The sequence below is a fragment of the Humulus lupulus genome, chromosome 3, assembly GCF_963169125.1.
Source record: "Humulus lupulus chromosome 3, drHumLupu1.1, whole genome shotgun sequence".
Classification (NCBI taxonomy): domain Eukaryota; kingdom Viridiplantae; phylum Streptophyta; class Magnoliopsida; order Rosales; family Cannabaceae; genus Humulus; species Humulus lupulus.
The window spans coordinates 102915771-102936004 of NC_084795.1; positions in this window are offsets into that span (position 1 = coordinate 102915771).

Here is a 20234-nt window from a genome sequence, read left to right on the forward strand (position 1 = left end):
AATGTTAGAGGAGTTTGAATATCTTAGATATTCATCCATAGTGAAGTAGGTTCTGAGATTATTATTATTGTGTGCTGCGGTGATAACGGAAGGTTGAGAACTTGTGTGTATTAGTGAAGTAGGTTCTGAGAAATTTGTGTGCTGCGGCGAGATAAGGAAGAAAACTTGTGTGTTGATTGAATATTTTGAATTGATAATGATTGATGGTTGGTTAATAAATATGGCTAGAATGTTTTCTGATTTTCTGTTAGTTATTTGATGTATATCTAATAAACTTCAAAAACCATAGAAATTTGAAAGTAGAATCGAAACCCATGTGGGGAAAATCGAAACCATAGAAATTTAGTCATCAATCAACTAAATACAAAGTGAACTTGAAAAATCTTAAGGTGAACTAAAACCATAATCCATAACTGCTTAAAACAACTCCTTTTATACTTTGCATCTTTGTTATTACAATAATAAAATACATTTAATCACATTGTAGAAAAATCAGCAAAAATAAAAATCAAATAATCTCATTTAAATATGATATAGGAAAACATGGCTACCTTTACTTATCAAAACAAAAAAGGAACACAAGAGTCTTATCCTCCATCCCTTAGCTCAAGAGTCTCGTACACTCATAGTTAAACAAAATCAGAAACATACCAAGTTGGGAGAACTAAAAATTGGTGACTGTTTGAACCAGAAAATTGAAAGACTAATAAGGAAAGCAGCCAAAAAGATCCTGACAGAAAAGTTGTAAAATGTAAAATTAAATAATAACAAAACAAACTTAAATGACCATAAAAAACACATACATATTAAGTAATTAACTTTATGATTTTTTAAATTTATTATTTATTGTATGTTGACTTAAGAGATAGATTTATTATAAAATTCAGAACTAAAGAATGGGCTTATATGAATAATAAATTAGAAAAGTTCCTTCATTTTTCTTTCCTATCCATAGATCGATGAACCAAAAAACAAACAACACCCCTTTAACTTTTTTCTTCCACTTTTTCGGCTACCAATCAAACAACTTTTTCAGCCAAAAGTGCATGCATGGCTGGATAGCTCAGTGGTTTTCTATATCGGATTAACATATATGATCTAAAATCTGAATGGCGTTATATTTAAAGAAGAAAAGAACAGTGTATTATTGTTATTATTATAACAAAAGTAAGCAACAGATAAGAATTGCAATGAGTGCTTTTTTATTAGGTTCAATCAATGATAAGAATATGCATGACTACAATTACAGTTGACACTTTCGGGGCTTTTGAACTTCTCACCTGGTTGTTTTGTAAATGTATCCCATATACTAACTCCTTTATTTCCCTCATCAGAAGCTCCCTCAAACTACCATATTGAAATAGATATCAAATTCTTGAATTGACAATACTCTTTATATATATATAAATATATATAATATTTCTTTGAGATGAGGATTGGAAATGCCAGAATTATCTCAAGTTTAGCAATAAGACTAAATAAACAGCTTAAATTCATTTCTGAACTCAAAATCAAGTAATTTTAAAAATCAAATCATATAGTATATTTTGGTTGATACAATTTTGTATTTACCATTACACAGACTTATCAAAATTTTGCTTTTTGTTGGTTAGAATAGGACAACTAAATTGGTGATCATGTTGGATAAAAATTGGCTACGCTTCAATAGGTAATTAGAATTAGGGATTTAATTAGTGCTAGCTTAGTAAAATTAGTAACTTACTGTATTTGTTACTAATATATTATAAATATGAACTTGTCTTTGAATTGTAGAGCCTCGGATGAGTATAGAGAAGGCGCTAAGAATTTTGTAGAAATGTCAGAAAAGCTAGCTGGTTATCCAGAAAAGTTATTGTGTCCATGCAAAGTTTGTGGAAACTTAAGTCACCAATGTATTAACATTTTGTATGAACACTTAGTCATTTATGGGATTGATCCAACATACAAAATCTGGTTTCATCATGGGGAAGAATTATCAAGAGATGATGATGTAGAGACAATGGAAACATTTGATTCTTACAACTTGTTTAGGGCTACAAATATTGATGGCTGTGATTTTGAAAGTCATCTAGAAGGTCATGATGACACTTTTATGGAAAAAATAGAAGATGCAAACACTCCATTATATCCACAATGCACTAAATATACTAAGTTATCGTCAATTGTTGCATTGTATAAGGTTAAAACTACCAATGGATGGTCTGACAAAAGTTTTGATGAATTGTTAAGACTTTTGAATGATATGTTTCCTTTAGATAATATGATCCCCAAGTCTATGTATGAGGTTCGAAAATTTCTTCGATTATTTGATTTAGGATATGAAAAGATTCATGCGTGTGTTAATGATTGCTGTTTGTTTAGAAAAGATAAAGAAAACTTGCAAGAATGTCCAACATGTGGAACTTCACGTTGGATGTCAGATAAGCTGACTAAAAAGGTTCGACATGGTGTCCCAGCAAAAGTTTTGAGGTACTTTCCTATAATCCCTAGGTTGAAACAGATGTTCATGTCTAAAAGAATTTCAAAGGAATTAAGATGGCATCACAACAATAAAAGTTGCGATGGAAAAATGCGTCACCCAGTGGATTCAGCAGCATGGGAGCTAGTCAATGATAAATGGCCATCATTTTCAAATGAAGAGAGAAATATTAGACTTGGCCTTTCCACAGATGGATTTAACCCATTTAGTAATTTAAGTTCTAAGTATAGTGTTTGGCCTGTTTTGTTGGTCATGTACAACTTACCCCCATGGTTGTGCATGAAACAGGAGAATATTTTATTATCAATGTTAATTCCAGGACCTAAACAGCCTGGGAATGATATTGATATATACTTAGAACCCCTCGTAGAGGACTTGAAATTATTATGGAATGAGGGTGTTGATGCTCATGATGCATTGGACAACACAAATTTCAAGTTGCGGGCTATTTTGATGTGGACAATCCAAGATTTTCCAACATACGGGAACCTTGCTGGTTGTAAAAATAAGGGATGTTTTAGTTGTCCCCTATGTGGTTATGGTACTCATTCAGAGAGGCTAAAACATAGTGGGAAGTTTTCATATCGAGGTCATCGAAAATTTCTTAAAGAAGACCATCCATTTCGGAGTAAAAGAAGTTGGTTTGATGGAAAAGTTGAGCATGGAAATCCCCCAAGAATCATGAATGGGACTACAATTGCTGAACGCCTTAAAGATTTTGTGAATGTTTGGGGAAAATCCACTTCAAAGAAAAGGAAACAAAATGATTCAAAAGAAATGTGGAAAAAACGATCCATATTTTTTCAGTTACCTTATTGGAAGGTTAGCACATTCTTACTACTCTAAATTTTTTTTTTGTAAATTATTGTTTTTGGAGGAATTTCATTAGTTATTTATTTTGCAATTTTTTTAGGAATTGTATGTTTGTCACAATTTGGATGTGATGCACATAGAGAAAAATGTTTGTGAAAGCATCTGTAATACATTGCTAGATGTTGCTGGAAAAAGTAAAGATGGACTAAAAGCTCGCTTGGATTTGCAACATATGGGTATTAGGAGTGCATTACACCCACAAGAGAAGGGGACTAGAACCTATCTTCCTGCAGCTTTACACACACTATCAAAGCTTGAGAAAGAATTATTTTGTAAAAGGTTGTTCTCATTGAAAGTACCTGATGGATATAGTTCAAATATTCGAAATTGTGTTTCAATGGAACAATGCAAGCTCATGGGCCTTAAGTCACACGATTGCCACATTTTGATGCAACAATTACTACCGGTGGCTATAAAAGGATTGATGCCATTGGGTCCAAGAGATGCTATAATAAGATTATGCACGTTCTTTAATCGAATATGTCAACGTGTTCTTGATAGAGAAAGCATAATGACATTAGAAAATGATGTTATTGAAACTTTATGCTTACTAGAGAGATTCTTTCCACCATCATTTTTTGATGTCATGATTCACTTAGTGGTTCATATCGGACGAGAAGCACGACTATGTGGACCAGTCCAATTTCGATGGATGTATCCATTTGAGAGGTGAATCACTAAGACTTAATTGTTTTGTTTATTCTTATTAGTTTATGTGAACATTCTATTAATGATGAGCAATTGTGTGATTAATAGACGCATGAAGATATTGAAAGATTATGTCAGAAATCGAGCAAGGCCTGAAGGTTGTATTGCAGAGTGTTATCTTGCAGATGAGTGTGTGAGCTTTTGTAATGAATTCACTGACCATTCAATTGAACTAAACACAAAAGAAGGTCGAAATGAAGAGTGGTCAAATGATGTGATACTTGAAGGTCGTCCAATTTCTAGGAGGAAAGAAATTATATTGACAGATGAGTTGTTAGAAATTGCACATCGATACATTCTGTTAAATACATCTGTTGTGGAGCCTTTTCTAGAGTAAGTGTCTGATATTAGAAATTATTGTTTTTTTTATTAAAAATGTAGTAATACTAACTCATTGGTCCTATAAATTAGGATTCACTTAGAGGAGTTGAAAAAAACAAACAAAATATATGAGAGAAATAGTGGATTACTTTGGAAGAAACATATACAAACTTTTTCAACATGGATGAAGGAAAAGGTAAATTAATGCAAACTAACTGGTTCATATCAGTTGTTTTAAATATCATTAAGAAAATTAACAATGTCATACTATTATTTGTATAGGTTCCTATGCATTCCTCAACTTGTGATGAAACTGATTTGTTGAAATGGCTGGCATATGGACCCAGAAAACATGCTGCTTCTTACACTGGATATATTATCAATGGTCAAAGATTCCATGTACATGACATTGAGAAGTCCACACAGAATAGTGGTGTCTCAATTGAAGCTACAACTATGTGTAGATCTAGTGCCAAAGATGTATCTCAAGTTCCTAATTTAGTTTCATACTATGGGGTTATAAGGGAGATAATCTTGTTAGATTACTATATAGTTCAGATTCCAATTTTCAAATGTGATTGGGCAAATGTCCCTAACGGTGTTAGGGTGGAGGATAGTCTTACTTTAGTTAATCTACACCAAAGTCAATGGTCTGTTGGTAGAGACCCTTTTATTTTAGCCTCACAAGCTAAACAAGTCTTCTACTCAAGAGAACATGATTCTTCCAATTGGTATGTGGTGATTAGGGCACCCCCTAGAGGTTTTTATGACATGGAAAATTATGATGAGCAAGAATTCATGCCTGTAATGTCTGAAGTTACTGAATCTAGGTTGTATAATGTAGTGGAAGATGAACAATATGTTAGAGATGATTGTGAGGGTATATTAGTTTGATTATTGTTGTGTTTTTTGTAAATTGTAGAAGATGTTGCACTTGACATTCAAAGTTGTAATCAATGGAAATTTCAATTTATACTTTAGCTAATTAATTTGTTGTTTCTTATTTGTGTATTTTTAGCGAAGAACTCTTGAAAACATGTCTTTGATGCCAAGAATGACTATTTATTTCTTTCTTTCTGACTTTTATTATATGTGTTTTTTTTTTTGTGATAATTGATAATATGTTGTTATATATGATTTTTGCAACTCATCAAAAATCTTACTAATTATAGAAACGGTTGATCAGAAACTAGTCAAAGAGTTTGCCAAGTACAAGATATGTCACCTCCATCTACAAAAGGAAAGAGGCCAAAACACATACCTACAGGAAAATTAGTTAAACTCCTCAATGAAAAGAGGAAGAGCTTTAGACTAAATTTGGAAATGGATAAGGTTGTTGAAGAGAGATATACTAAGGATGTGTCTCCAAAGAAAAATACACGTAGAATGATTGTAAGAAATGACTCTTCTGATGAAGAGGAAGTACCCATCTCCCCTGTGACAAGGAGATCTCTTAAAAATCTATTTGAGGTTGAACAACCAATAGACTCCCTTGAAAAAATAGTGAGACCACCTACTAATGACCTAATTTCTCCATTCTTAGCTTCAAAGACAGCCACTAGGGGATCTATTAAAAGAGTGGTTGAAGTAGAAATTAGTCCTTCAAATGACCATGCCATCTCACCAACAGCCACAACAAAATCACAACGCCTACAAATTCCAGAAAACCCAAATGAAACAATTGTTGAAAATTTGCCTGACGAACAAGAACTACCTGAAGAAGTTGTTGCACCTATTACCCAAAAGAGAACTAGAGGCCCTAGTAAAATGAAGTCTATTGCAATAGACAGTGATGGTCGTTTGGAAGTTAAGTTTAACTCAAAGGGACAACCAATAGGTGCAACATCAATATCTTTGTCTTCATTTTTGGGTGCACTTGTTAGAGAAATTGTACCAGTAACAATAAAAGATTGGAGGAAGATTCCTCTAGGAATGAAAGAGGTCTTATGGAAATCTATTCAGGTATATATACTCAGGTTTTATGCATTGAACATGAAATTTGTTGAAATTCATTTACATTAATACTAACCTATTATTAATTTTACTAGGCAAGATATAAGGTTGACAAAGATTGGAAAAAGGCCTATATATTCAAAAGTATGGTAGATCTTTGGAGAGCTTCGAAATCAAGGCTAGTTACTAAAATAACAAATGCACCAAATGAAGAAGCAAGATTGAAACTAAAGCCTGATAATATTAAATCTATGAATGAGTGGAAAAGTTTTGTTAAGGAAAAAAATAGTGCTGAGTTTAAGGTATTTTATTCTTAACATCTTATAACCAAATATATTTATGATTAAAATTTATAGTTTAATGTCTCTATTAAATTTATATTCTTAGGCTACAAGCGAGAAATTCAAAAAAATACGGACAAAGCAACTACCCCACACTTGTAGTCGCAAAGGTTATGCAAGATTGATTGATGAGTTGGTAAAGCCAAACATATTTACAGTTGTTTTATTATAGAATTTGGTTTAGATATTTTTTTAATTTATTTTCTTATTTTGATAGATGAACCATAGTGAAACCAATACACCACCTTCTAGAGTTGATGTTTGGACCAAAGCACATAAGAAGAAAAATGGCGAACCAGTAAATTCAGAAGTGGCTGAAGCTTTTGTATACACCTTGCCCTTTCAAAATCATGTGACTTTAGTTTTAACTTACTCATTTGTTTGAATACATTTATTGATACTATTTATTTTTGAAGGATTTGGTTGAAGAATATAAGAAAGATCCTGCTACGTCTTCAACTACAAGTGTTAATGAAGACATCCTCACAAAAGTCCTTGGTCCTGAAAAAAATTCATACTTGAGAGCTTTCGGAAGAGGAGTTACTCGGTCAAAGTTGCAAATTGTGTCAGAAAGAGATGACCATTTGATAAAGATAGAAGGTCAATGCAAAAATTTGAACGACAAAATGCAACACATGGAGCAACTCATTGTTTCTTTAATGAAAAATCAAGTAAGTATTTTGATGCTGAAACTATATTTTCATGTGGCTGAATTGCAATAATAACTAAGATTCATGTTTAATTTTTTGGTTAGTCTTTACTTTTGTATTTTTTTTAATTTTGATGTTGAATTCATGTCTTTCTATCTTACTTGTAAATAGAATACATCTTCTCAGAGCGAGGAGCAATCAAATTCTTATGTTCATTCCACTCAGGTAATTATGATACTAATTATATGAAAATGATAAAATCTAAAACATATAATATTCAATATAAAATCATTTACTGCTGCTGAATTTGTTATATTGATATATTGTTAGAGTGTCAAGAACCACACATTTGGCTCAAAATGCAAAATATTAGATTGGATTGGATCTGGAGAAATTATTGCAGAAGGTTATTTTATCTCAAGTGACCCAAAGGATGAGGTTCATCATGTTTCTCTTGGGCCTAATGCTATGAAAGTGGGGATAGATCTTGTGAGAAAGAATGATGCATTTCTGTGGAGGCCTTCAACAATTATGTCTACTATAGAAGATGCTGTAGGTAGTATAATTGCATGGCCAGCTGATAAAGTTATAATTAGGTAATTAACATTTTTTATGTACTCTTTTAGTTTACTATAACTTTAAGTTGAAGCATTACTTATTTAAATTTTGTTGTAGCTAAACAAATGGACTCACAACAAAGACAAGTGCACAAATGATGATGAATTGAAGGATGGAGCAAGTTTCACGCATGGTTTACTTTTGTGTATCTTGTAATGTTTCTATTTTTCATTTTTGAAGTAAAAATTGTTCAAGATTATAAAACTTTATTATGTTATGCTTTCAAACTTAAGTTAGAACTAAGATCTCATGAAGTAGACACATTCATGGTTTGAATTAGTTATTGTTTAATGTAATACTTATGGTTTATCAATCTATTGAGAATTACATTTTATGATTAATTTTGAATATTTTTATCAAAATACAATAATGAAAATCTTTTAATTAAAAAAAAACCATATAAGTATACTTATCAAAATAAAATTTAAAATTTTATTACTATATGTTATGATTTAAAAGCATATTATAAGCGTAAAAAATCGTTATGGTTTATATAATATAACAAACTAAAAATGTTATCAAAATAATCAAATGTAACAGTTGAAAAGTGTTATGAAAAAAATACAAGATTAAACTTCAAATTTATAATAAAAAACTCTATCTAAATGTTATTATTTGAATATTATAGCACCTAAAAATGTGTTATTGAATAGTTTAAGATAACACCGAACATAACATTCAAAAAATGTTATAGAAAAGACTGGACTTTTAATAACATGGGCTACGTTAGCATTTTCAGAAGTGCTATCAATAGTCCCAGATAGCACTTTTTAAGTGTTATGAATACTGTTTTTTCTTGTAGTGATCCACTGTTTATCCATATATTCTCCTATGTCTATGGAAAAGAAAAGAAACAACACTAAATAAGCACGTGATGATAAAGTTGTATGTCTATATAAAACTAATTTTTTATTATCCTAGATAAAATCGGGCAGCATTTCCCCTATAATAGTGACCTAACCATCTGCATGTGAATATCAAAACAAACAATTCAAACAACATATAATAAGTTTCTTCCTTATAGAATGTCTATATAAAACTAATTGTTTATTATCCTAGATAAAATCGGGCAGCATTTCCCCTATAATAGTGACCTAACCATCTGCATGTGAATAGCAAAACAAACAATTCAAACGACATACAATAAGTTTCTTCCTTATAGCTCCGCAGCACACAGTCAAATTTCTCAGAACCTACTTCACTAATACACACAAGTTCTCAACCTTCCGTTATCACCGCAGCACACAATTTTAATCTCAGAACCTACTTCACTATGGATGAATATTTAAGATATTCAAACTCCTCTAACATTTGTTTAATAATATTAAAAGTAGAAGTAAGAGAATATATATGTACCTCTTGCAATCTTTAATCCAAAAGCTAGCAAAATTACTTCACTTAGTAATCAAATTCGCCATTAAATCCACAAACCAATAAAATTAAATTAATAAATAATAAATAAAACATCACTAAATATCTAGCAATATATAACGTATTATTGTAATTTTAGAAATTTAATTACCTCAAATGTGTGATTGATATAGGAATTTTGATGCAAAATACTCTCTAAAATCTCACCACAAAAATCACAACCTATGAAATGAAATTAATTAATATGTTAAACATTACTAAACAAATATCACTAAATATCTAATAATAGTAAGTGATATTGGTAAACAAATAAAAAAAATCTCAATGTGCCACTAATTATAACCTCAACAAAAAATCAATATAAAATTTCATAACCTAAAAACTTAATAATCAACAAAAACATAAAAATTTTCATATATTTATATTTTATAAATTATTTAATAAATTTATTTTAACACAACTATATATATATAACAAAATAGTTACAATTTAAAAAAAAAATATCAAATATACAAAAATATATCTAAATTTCGAAATAAAAAATGATAAAAATATAATCATGAACATATATACTCTAATGAAATCTATACAATGTGATAGGTTAAATTAAAAAAAAACTAAAAAATCATAAATCCCTAAAAAACTTCCATGAAAAAACCGCAAAATCCTACAATGTATATGAAAAAATGCATAAAAATGTAAAACTAACACAAAATCATGTATATTACTCATCCTAATGCAAAACCTATGATTTATTTGCAAAATAATTAACAAAAAATCAAGAAAATTAAAAAAAAAAACTTACCTTAGAACCCTAAAAACGCAGCCCCAATTCGCCCAACTCCTCTCTGGTTTGCTCTCGGGTTCGTGTATGAGGAAGAAGAAGGCTGATATGTGGGTTTTATAAGTGGAGACATCCAACGTCTCCCACTGGGAGACGTGGGACACGTGGCACGTCTCCCAGTGGGAGACGTTGGATGTACCCATAAACACTACCCCAGCCTATTTCCAACGTCTTCCACCATTTTTAATGTCTTCCAATTGTAGCCATTAATATACACTTTCAATGTCTTACACCATTAGACATTTAAAACCCCTGATAAGTTTTAATGTCTTACATCAATGGTGTAAGACATTGTAGGGAGTCATTGTATATCAAATTTTTTGTAGTGAAAGAAACAATGTAAGAAATAGTCAAGAGATATCAATAATATCGTCTGGTTGACTAGAGAGATTTTAACCTTCGACCCACCTAAAAAGAAAGGAGTGATCATCTATAGTTATTTTCATATTACGGTTCACCAATTAGCACTAATCCATCCCACTTATTCGTTTAATTACCTGTTGACGAAAAACTGCGTCAACAATACTAAACATAATTATAAGTAGAATATACATTATATTTATATGGGTAAATACTCATTTGGTACCTGGTGTTTTATCGAAAAAAACACTTGGTACCCAATTTTTATAATAATGATCATTTGATACCCTCCGTTTGCAATTTGTACTTGTTTGGTACCCTACGCAGAAAACTGGTCAACCTAAAGTTTAAATATGATCATATTGCCCCCTCATTTCAATAATTTATTTGATTTTCTTCTGTTTTTTTTATTTTAAACTGCTTTAAAAATATTTCTGAATTAATAAGACAAAAAAATATATTTTTATAAATTAATCAATTTGTTGACACCATTTTTCGTCTACTTAATTATGAAGAGCACTAAAAGATATTTTAGAAAAAATAGAAGAAATCACAAGCATTTTACGTGGTTCAGCAGTTAAAATCTGCCTAGTCCACGAGTCAATATTACAGATCTTGATACTCTCTCAAAGATTTTTCAGAAAGCAATTTGGCATAGTATTCTCAATACCATTTGTGCGTCCATATAAATTAAATTCCCCATGATATTTATAGGCGTGGTTGACAGAATATCTTCCCCTTATTTTGGGAAGTTACCAACAATCATTGAAATTATGAAATAAATGCAAATAAATACATTAATAACATAATATCTCATGATAATTGGGATTTAATATCTGATAGCAACAAATCCCTATAGAATAAGGATTTCCTAACAGTTGTTGCATGGAAAACGCGTTCCTGAGCTCGATCATAAGGTTGATGCGCTTTCGAGACCGATCCAGACTTCGAGCACGTCATTCCAGTCAACCTCCTCCTCATCTAGTGGTTTCATCGAACTCATTATTCAAAGAAGATCAATGCTTTCGAGCCTACAATATAAGCTCGAACAATATAACTAATGCTCGGGTGTTAATAATTGAACAGGCTTGGAATCATATCAAACTATACAAGTGTACAGCCAACACTTGTCATTTTTGAGCTTACTCTTTTCGAGCCTACATTTCGAGGCTTATTTGGGTGTAACACTTTGCCCCCTCAAAAGTGTTGGTTCAAATCCTCTGATAAGTAAACTTTTGAACTTCACTTTTTGAAAGCGTGCCCACCTATCACACTCGAGTGCGGACACACGTCATTAGGGAATTGCATACCGAGAGTACTCGAGTACCTCCCTATTCCGCACACGTCCTTTCATATGACCTTCTTGTCGCCAATCTTTGAGAATTAAACCTGGTCCATTGGATCCTCTTTTAACTCAAACCAAGGGCTCAAATTCATTCGACCCTTGACATTCCCACTGGGATATATATATATATACCTCTCTTCTTGTTCGTTCTCTTCACTTTCATCTCTATCCTTCAGAAAACACGAAACAGAGAAAAAACCAAGGTTTTCTTTTTCTTTGCATGTTCTCTAAACTCAAAAAACAGAGTGCCCTCTTCACGTTCGGTTCTGTGAGATCGGTCCTTCACCCACTCCTACAATCGATAATTTCCTCGTATCCGCAATCCACTTTGCGTAAGTTCTCTAGTCTTTCCTTGGTATTTTTTTATGTGTTTCTTCTGTGCGTAAGGAAAACTTTTATGGTTTCTACCAGATTCTTGAAGTCTTTTTTGCATTAGATAAATTTTTTATTTGGGTAGGTTTGGAATGATCAGAAACACGATTTAGGCCAGAAATTTTTGGTAGGAACGTGTAAAAATTGAGCATTTTCAGCTTATGGGGTATTGCGGGTTTCGCATAGCTTAAGGAATAGGATTTTGGATTAGGGTTTTAATGCACACATCCCGAAAATATCGCCTTTTAGGGTAACTGCCCACTTTGTCCCTAGGAATTCAGGATTCTTTCTAATGGGTAATAACCATCCCATTCTCGCGTGGGTGCACTCTCGATGCCCTTAACTTTATAATAGTTTGGGGCAAGCATTTGAGTTAACTTTTCCATTTCGAGCCTTAAGGCGGTCTCATTATCTCGAGCCTGCAACTCAAGTTATTAAGACCTTTAAACTTTCCACTCTTTTAAAGTTATGGGCCCTCACCTTTTTCTTTCTTGCTAGATGTTGCAGCGTTCAGAGAATTGGTGAGGGTTCGAGCCTGCCATTACTTACTTCCCATCATCTGCTGGACCTGAATCATCATTCACTCGAAACCAACGTCTAATCCACGAGCATAAGGAAAATCTCGAACGAGAAGACATCCGAGCCCACTTTCGACGCCAGATTGATGAGGTCGAAGAGGGAAAATGTAAGAGGATTCAGGTTGTTTTGTATCCGGATCCTGACCTCGAGATTCGCCCAATTCCTTTAGATCCCAACTGTAGGGTTACCATAGCTTTTCCTCCAGACGAGCTTTCTTTCACCATCATGGAGAAGATTTTGAACTAGCCTACCACCTCTCAAGCCCTTTAATCCCCACCTTGAAGGAGGATTTTTATGAGGCTGAGCATTACCAGAGCTCAGTCACTTCCACCGGCCATATCTTTGAGTTGCTGGCCCACCACGAGCTGAAGCTATCCGACACACTGATGTGTCGGCCCGGCCTCCTCCAACAAAAGGAGTTGCTATGCTCTTGGCAATGATAATCCCGACAGGAAGGTCAAGCTCGCGGCATGGAGTCACGCGCACATGAGTGCTGGGGCCTTAATGCCCCTAAGGGATTATTTTAAGAGTTTCCTGGATTATGTTGGCATCGCCCCTTACCAGCTCCAAACCAACACTTTCAGAGTTTTTTGAGCTCTGAGGTCAATGTACCATGAGATGAAGTAGGACGGGCCTTTGGTACCGGAGATTTTATATCTCTTCTGGCTCAAGAGAAACCCCTCTCGACTCCATGGAGGAGATGGGTTATACTATCTATCGATATATCTAAAGGAGAAGCGGTTGTTTGAAGACATTCCAAACCACCCTCCAAAAATTAAAACCATCTTCTTTTGGACAGACGGGCTCTCTCCTTACCAGTTCTACTCCTTCCAACGAATTCGTAAGTAACTTTCGATACTCATTTTTTATTCTTTTCTTTTGATTTGTTGAGCTCGAAATGCTCATTGAAATCTTGCCTGCATCATCGACCAACTCTGACCAAAGCTATGAAGGAACATAGCGAAGTAATTCTTAAGCTCCCTTATGGTCGACGCTACCTCTCCTGCCATCTCCATGAGGTCAAGCTCCGAGCTTGTTGTCTCTTAGGCGAAGGCGAGTCCATAAACGACTCGAGGATTCACAAATATGTGAGGTGGGAAGATGTCCCAATCCCCACTGCCAAGCTTCCCCCCAGGAGGAGGTCCTCAGGCTCACAGGCCCATGCCACCGCTCCCCACCTATGTGAGCAACCAAGCTCGGGCAATGAAGCCCAAGATGAGGCTTCAACAAGCTCGACGGATGGAGGTAAAGTAGTTCTGGATCCATCTATATGGTCTTCCGCTCTTCTTAAATACGAACCCGATGTAATGGTCCTCTTTGAGGGTGCCAGGAATAACTTTCTAGCCTTGTCAAGGGTAGACCTTAGAGTCCATAGGTTCGATAGCTGGTTAGGGAAACACCAAACAATGTATAGGTTAAATGAGGTTTGGGATGAGGTAGACGTATAATATGGTACAAAGGACTATAGGGACCTTTAAAGGATGTCCCCTACTATCAGGGAGGGGACTTTAGTAGCCTCGTCAGAAGATAGGAGAATTTCTTGGTCCTCGATTTCGAGCTCTAATTAATGCTCCAAATAGGTTCCTGATACTTAGTCATTTCTACTTACGGCAACCTTAATAATCTGGTGATATATTATTTTCCTTTTTTTTTTTTTCAGGTGACATGGAGTCAGACTTGGACAACCTCCTAGGGAAACCTCCTAAGGCCCAAGGGGCTAAGAGAGAACGCGTCACCTCAAAAAACGGTGCTCCTTCAAAGTCTATGAAGGTTGCAGATGGTTCCTCTCCCTTGAAGCCTATCTCCAACGACCCCACGCCCCAGGCTCCGAACTCTACAAATGTTGTCGGTGGCACTACTCCCACAACCTTAATGGCAATCACCATCGAGGCCTCGGTTACCATGCCACCTCCTCAAGTGAATTCCCCTCCTCATCCTAATCCTTTCCTTGTCCCTGCTAGAGACAAAAGCAAAAAGGTTGTGTCTCCTTCGGCTCCAAAACTTGTGGATGCTCCGACCCCGACCATAGTTCGGAAATTTGTAGCCTCGTCTTATATGGGAGAATATGCTTTGGCAAGCGTGACTGGGACCCTAGGGGCCAACCTATGTTCGGACTTTCTATCTCGGGCAGGCCAATTGTGCAGCAACCTCGATGCCGATGTGTGGCAATTTCTAAGGGGGGACTATCCCACACGCCTCGTTGACCAGACCATGGAGCTCGGGGTTTCGGTAAGTCTATTTCATGCGATCTTTATTTTCTTAGTTACTTGTTAATTTTTTAACCATGGTAACCTTGCGTTTCAGACTCTCCTTAGTATCCTTCACCATAGCTCTCTCTTCTCCTTGAGAATGGAGGCGGCCGAGACCCTGGATTATGACACAAACTAGGCTCGAATCCGTGCTGAGGATCATATGAAGGAGGCTAAAGGAGCCCAGGAAAACTCAAGGACGCCCTCAAAGTCTCTCCGGCCAAACACGTTCTTCCGAGGCCAATGTCGACAACCTGAAGGCGGAGATCGACACAAAGACGGCTTATTTCAACACCGCTAAGGCCAAGATTGATCGTTTTAAGACAGAGACAAGTGCTGCCAAAGCGTAGGCTAAATGACTGAAGGAGGAAAATAACTTTGCCTTCGAGATTCTTGAGGATGAAAAGAAACGCATGCTCGAGGAATTCAAGGAAAACAAGGACTGGGCTATAGACCGGGCCATGTACATGATGTGGTCCCTGAACCCCAAGATGGACACCTCGTTCCTCGAGGATAAGGAAGAAGAGTTCATCTCCAAATGGAAGGCTCGGTTGGCCGAGGAGGAGGTCATAGCCACTATTTTGGATGGCGGAGGTGAAAAGGAGACAGTGGAGGAAGCCAAGTCTGCTCCTGCTAGCAAAGACTGATTCTTGTTAAAAAGGGTTGCATCCCTTATTATTATTTTTTTTGTAATTATTTTTACTCCCTTTGGTCAAGGACAATTGAAACATTTTCTTATATTTCTTGCTTATATGTCAATGGTAGTTTTTATTTTTATGGTTATATTCCTTGCTCAAAATATTTACGCATATTGACTACCTTGGATGCTTTTTACTTTTTCACACGCTTACATTTCTTGCTCGAAATATTTATGCATATTGTGCATTAAGTGTTGTATTTTTTTGTTTATACAAATACTTGTTGGGTTTAAACTCGAATTTTGACGCATTGATGCATAGTTCAATTGCCCTTTTCGACTTCGTTATTGTTAAGGTCGAATATTACTTTTACCATCTATTTTTATTAAAAAAAATACTTAGTAGCGTTATATTTTGTTCTTTCGTAGTAACTTTTTCTCATCCTCAAGTATGATCTCGAGGTTGCGAGGTTGAAACTTATTTGCAAAAATTTCCAGCCCTTGTCTCGACTTATGATTTTTGTTGGTTTATCTAGAATTCCAACTTTTGATTGTGTCGATTAGGCTTTGTTGGTTTGTTCCAGACTTGTTTAGTTCGTGTTTGGTTAATAATCAATACATTGTTATCGTTTACTTCATGTTAGGTTAACAACCCATACATTTCTATTAGAGTTTATTTTTATTGATATTGTGTTTTTCTAGCTCTTGTTATGATTGTATACCACTTATGCCCCCCCTAATATCCTATGATTGTGATCTTAGTTTACTGAATTTTGAGGGCTTGCAAAAAGTATAACAATAAAAATACAAAATTCGAATGAAATCCAGGGCTTTATTGATGAAAAGCAAAAATTAAATACAAGTTGGGTTAAAATGAATAAACAGCGTTCCTACATTACTGATAATAATGTTATGCCCTACTTCCTTAGATTCGTTACTAAGTGAGTTTTAAACGTGCAATCAACTCGCTAGTCGAGATTTTAGGTTAAAAGTGTACCTAAACTATAATAAAAGTCACATAATTTGAAAATGTAATCATTCACTAAAATTATAAAGCGTTATACATTTGGGATCCCAAAATACTGCTTAGAAATATTTACAACTCAAAAATATGATTAAAGTCGACTAAACAACAAAACTAGGTTTAATACATATCATCTCCCAAAAATACCCCTGGTCATGGCAGCCAGGCAGGCCGAACATGTACACACCGCTTCATGCTCTCTGTAATCATGGATCATGGTTGATCGACCTTTCCTTTGCCCTTACCTACACCATACAGCACCCGTGAGCTGAAGCCCAACAAGAAAACTTCACACAAGTAATCAACATATGCATAACTATTAATAAACATATAACAAAGCCGCCAACAGGCTAAACACATAACGACCATGCTGTTTCAGGCGCTTTACCAAGCCCTGGGTTCGCAGTCTACACTGTGAGGATGTCCCAGACATCCGAGAAGGGTCTCACCCTAGTGACTTGCACTCCGCATGCTTAACGCCGCTCCCAGCTCCTTACAGTACTCAGCCTTGCCGTTCCCGGCCCTTGCCGTACATTTACAGATATTCAACACATAGCATAAACTTAACAAATAGAAACATAATTAATAGGGCTACGCCCTGCAACACAATCAAATAGGGTCGTGCACTGCAATACAAACTATAGGACCACGCCCTGCTCTACAGGTACAACAGTTTTAATCCATTAAATAACTTTGGGTTATAATTCTACTCTCCGTGGCCTTGAATTCTATTAATCCAGGTGATAAAATCCATCCCGAGCCTTATCTTTTGGATTCCCGAGCCTAAAACCTTCTCAGGGTCCAATAGCCCACTAAGTATCGCGGCCCTAAGGCCCTGTGCCATGGCCCGCCTCAACCAGAAGCCCAGCCTCCCATTTTTTCCTATGCATGTCATGACCCAACCTATAGGGCGTCGCGGCCCACCCCTCTTCCTAGCCTCCCTTCTGCTCTAGAGGGCTGCGGCTCACCCAGAGTAGAGCCGCGGCCCCACTCTTTCGAACCCAGAAAATTCCCCATTTTATCAACTAAAACCCAGCCAATTTAACCCACAATCAATCCCACAACTTATTTTAATCATCACAATAGTTCTACTATGTTCCCAACAACATTACCCAACAAAAACTAATCACAAAACGAACCTAAACAACCAAGAGTAATTCCCAACTTAGCTCACATGCATAAACTTGTATTTCTGAGCAAAACTCAGTAGAATTCAATTGATCACCAGGTTTTAGAGATTACCTTTGAACTTAATTAAGTCTCTAAGTTATTCCCCTGAGTTCCAAGCTACAAGCCTCCCAAGCTCCAGCCTTGAGTTCTGAATTCCTAGCTTAATTTCCTCAATATTTGCTTCAGCCTTCAGGCACCCCAAGAGAGAGAAACCGAGTGATAAGGAGATAGGGTCGATTTGGGAAAATTTCTAAGTGTTTCTTTTGTTTTGTCTTACTTAACCTATGTCACTTAAGTTACCTCCAACGCTCGGGGTACCAAAAACGTCCCCAATGGAAAAATGATAAATTTCCCCAATATTCCCTCCTAAACGTTCTAACTTCAAATATATCTCCAAATATTTATTTTCATAACCCGATAATCCAATTAAATGTCTAATGTCCAGAATACCCCTTGACTCGCCCCGAGTTGGGTATCGGGTCCTGTTGTGACTTCGTAGCTAAACCGCTCTATAGGACTATCTCGAATCATGCATCTCAAATATATCACCACTCACACGTGGTAAAGATCACAATAATCACAAATATTGCATTTCTACCCTCAACGGGCTAAAATTACAAACATGCCCCTAATAACCAAATGGGGCCCACATGCATATTTAACTCACCTAAATATGCATTTATAATCACATACTCATCAAATTCACACATTAATATAATAAATCACTTATTGTCCTCCAGGCACGCTAATACAGGCCCTAAGCATTATTAGCAAAATTGGGACACTACAAATAAGGTCGTAGATGTTCACCATTACAAGCTCGCGGGACCAAACCTCCATTCAATCTCGCTAGTATATAAACACCAGGTTGAATGATGGACTCGATTTGTTAAGGTCCTTCCCAATTAGGCCCGAGCACCCCAGCAGATGGGTTCCATGTGGCTAGAAACATGTGTCTGAGCACTAACTCTCCCAATCCAAACTTCTTGTCTTGGACCCTTTTGTTCAAATATCTCGTAGCCCTCTGATGGTATGTTGTATTTCTTAGCTAGGCTTCATCTCATCTTTCTTCAATTAGGTCTAGACTCTCTTCGAGCTGGGATTGGTTCTAGGTCTGGTTGTATGCCTCACGCCTTATAGTTGGGATTTCGACCTCAATAGGCAACATGGTCTCACAATCATAAGCCAGGGAGAAGGGGGTATGTCCTGTTGAGGTCCGTATTTTCATTCTGTACACCCATAGGACTTGTGGTAGTTCTTCTGGCCATCTTCCATTAGCTTCTTCTAGTCTTTTCTTCATAGAACTCTTTAGAGTTTTGTTCACTGCTTCGACCATGCCATTTTCCTATGGATGGGCCACAGAGGAGAAGCTTTTAATTATTCCATTCTTGTAACAAAAATGTGTGAACATGTCACTGTCGAATTGGGTCTTGTTATCTGATACGATCTTTTTGGGCACCCCGTACCTACAGATTATATTCTTCACCATGAACTCCAGAACTTTTTTGAGGTGAGGTGATTGTAGCTAGAGGTTCAGCTTCGATCCACTTTGTGAAATAATCATCAGCGACTACTGCATATTTTACTCCTCCTTTCCCAGTTGGCAAGGAACCTATGAGGTGAATTCCCCATACCGCGAATGGCCACAGACAGCCCATCATGGAAAGCTTGGTAGGTGGAGATCGTGGTATCGAATTGAATCGTTGACATTTGTCACATCGCTTAACATATTTGAACAAGTCTTCTTTAACTGTAGGCTAGAAGTGTCCTTGCCTAACCACCTTTTTCGACACACTATGCCCCCCAATGTGGTATCCACAGAATCCTTCATGGATTTCTTCTAAAATCTTCCTTGCCTAAGGCGGAGTTACACACCTTAGTAGTGGCATGGAATATCCTCTTCTATACAACCTTCCTTCAAAGTGGTGTATCTTGTTATTTTTTACATAAGTTTTCTAGCCTCATTACGGTCTGTTAGGAGACTTCTGGTTTTGAGGTAGTTGATTATGGGGGTCATCCAGGTAGGTTGTGAGTCAATCACGTTGACATCTTCTTCCGCAGGCTCGGTTACACTTAGGACCGGTAAGAACTCGACCGGTACCACGTTGAGTGTGTTAGCTTCTTTGGTCGTGGCAAGCCTAGCCAGGGCATATGCATTTGAGTTTTACGCTCGCGGAACTTGTGCTATGTCCTAGAATTCAAACTCCCCGAATGTCGCCTTAACTTTTTCCAAATAGGCGGCCATTTCAATTCGACGAGCTTGATATTCACCTAGGAACTGGTTAATGACTAATTGAGAATCACTATAGCAGAGAATGGCCTTTTCCTTGAGCTCGGAAG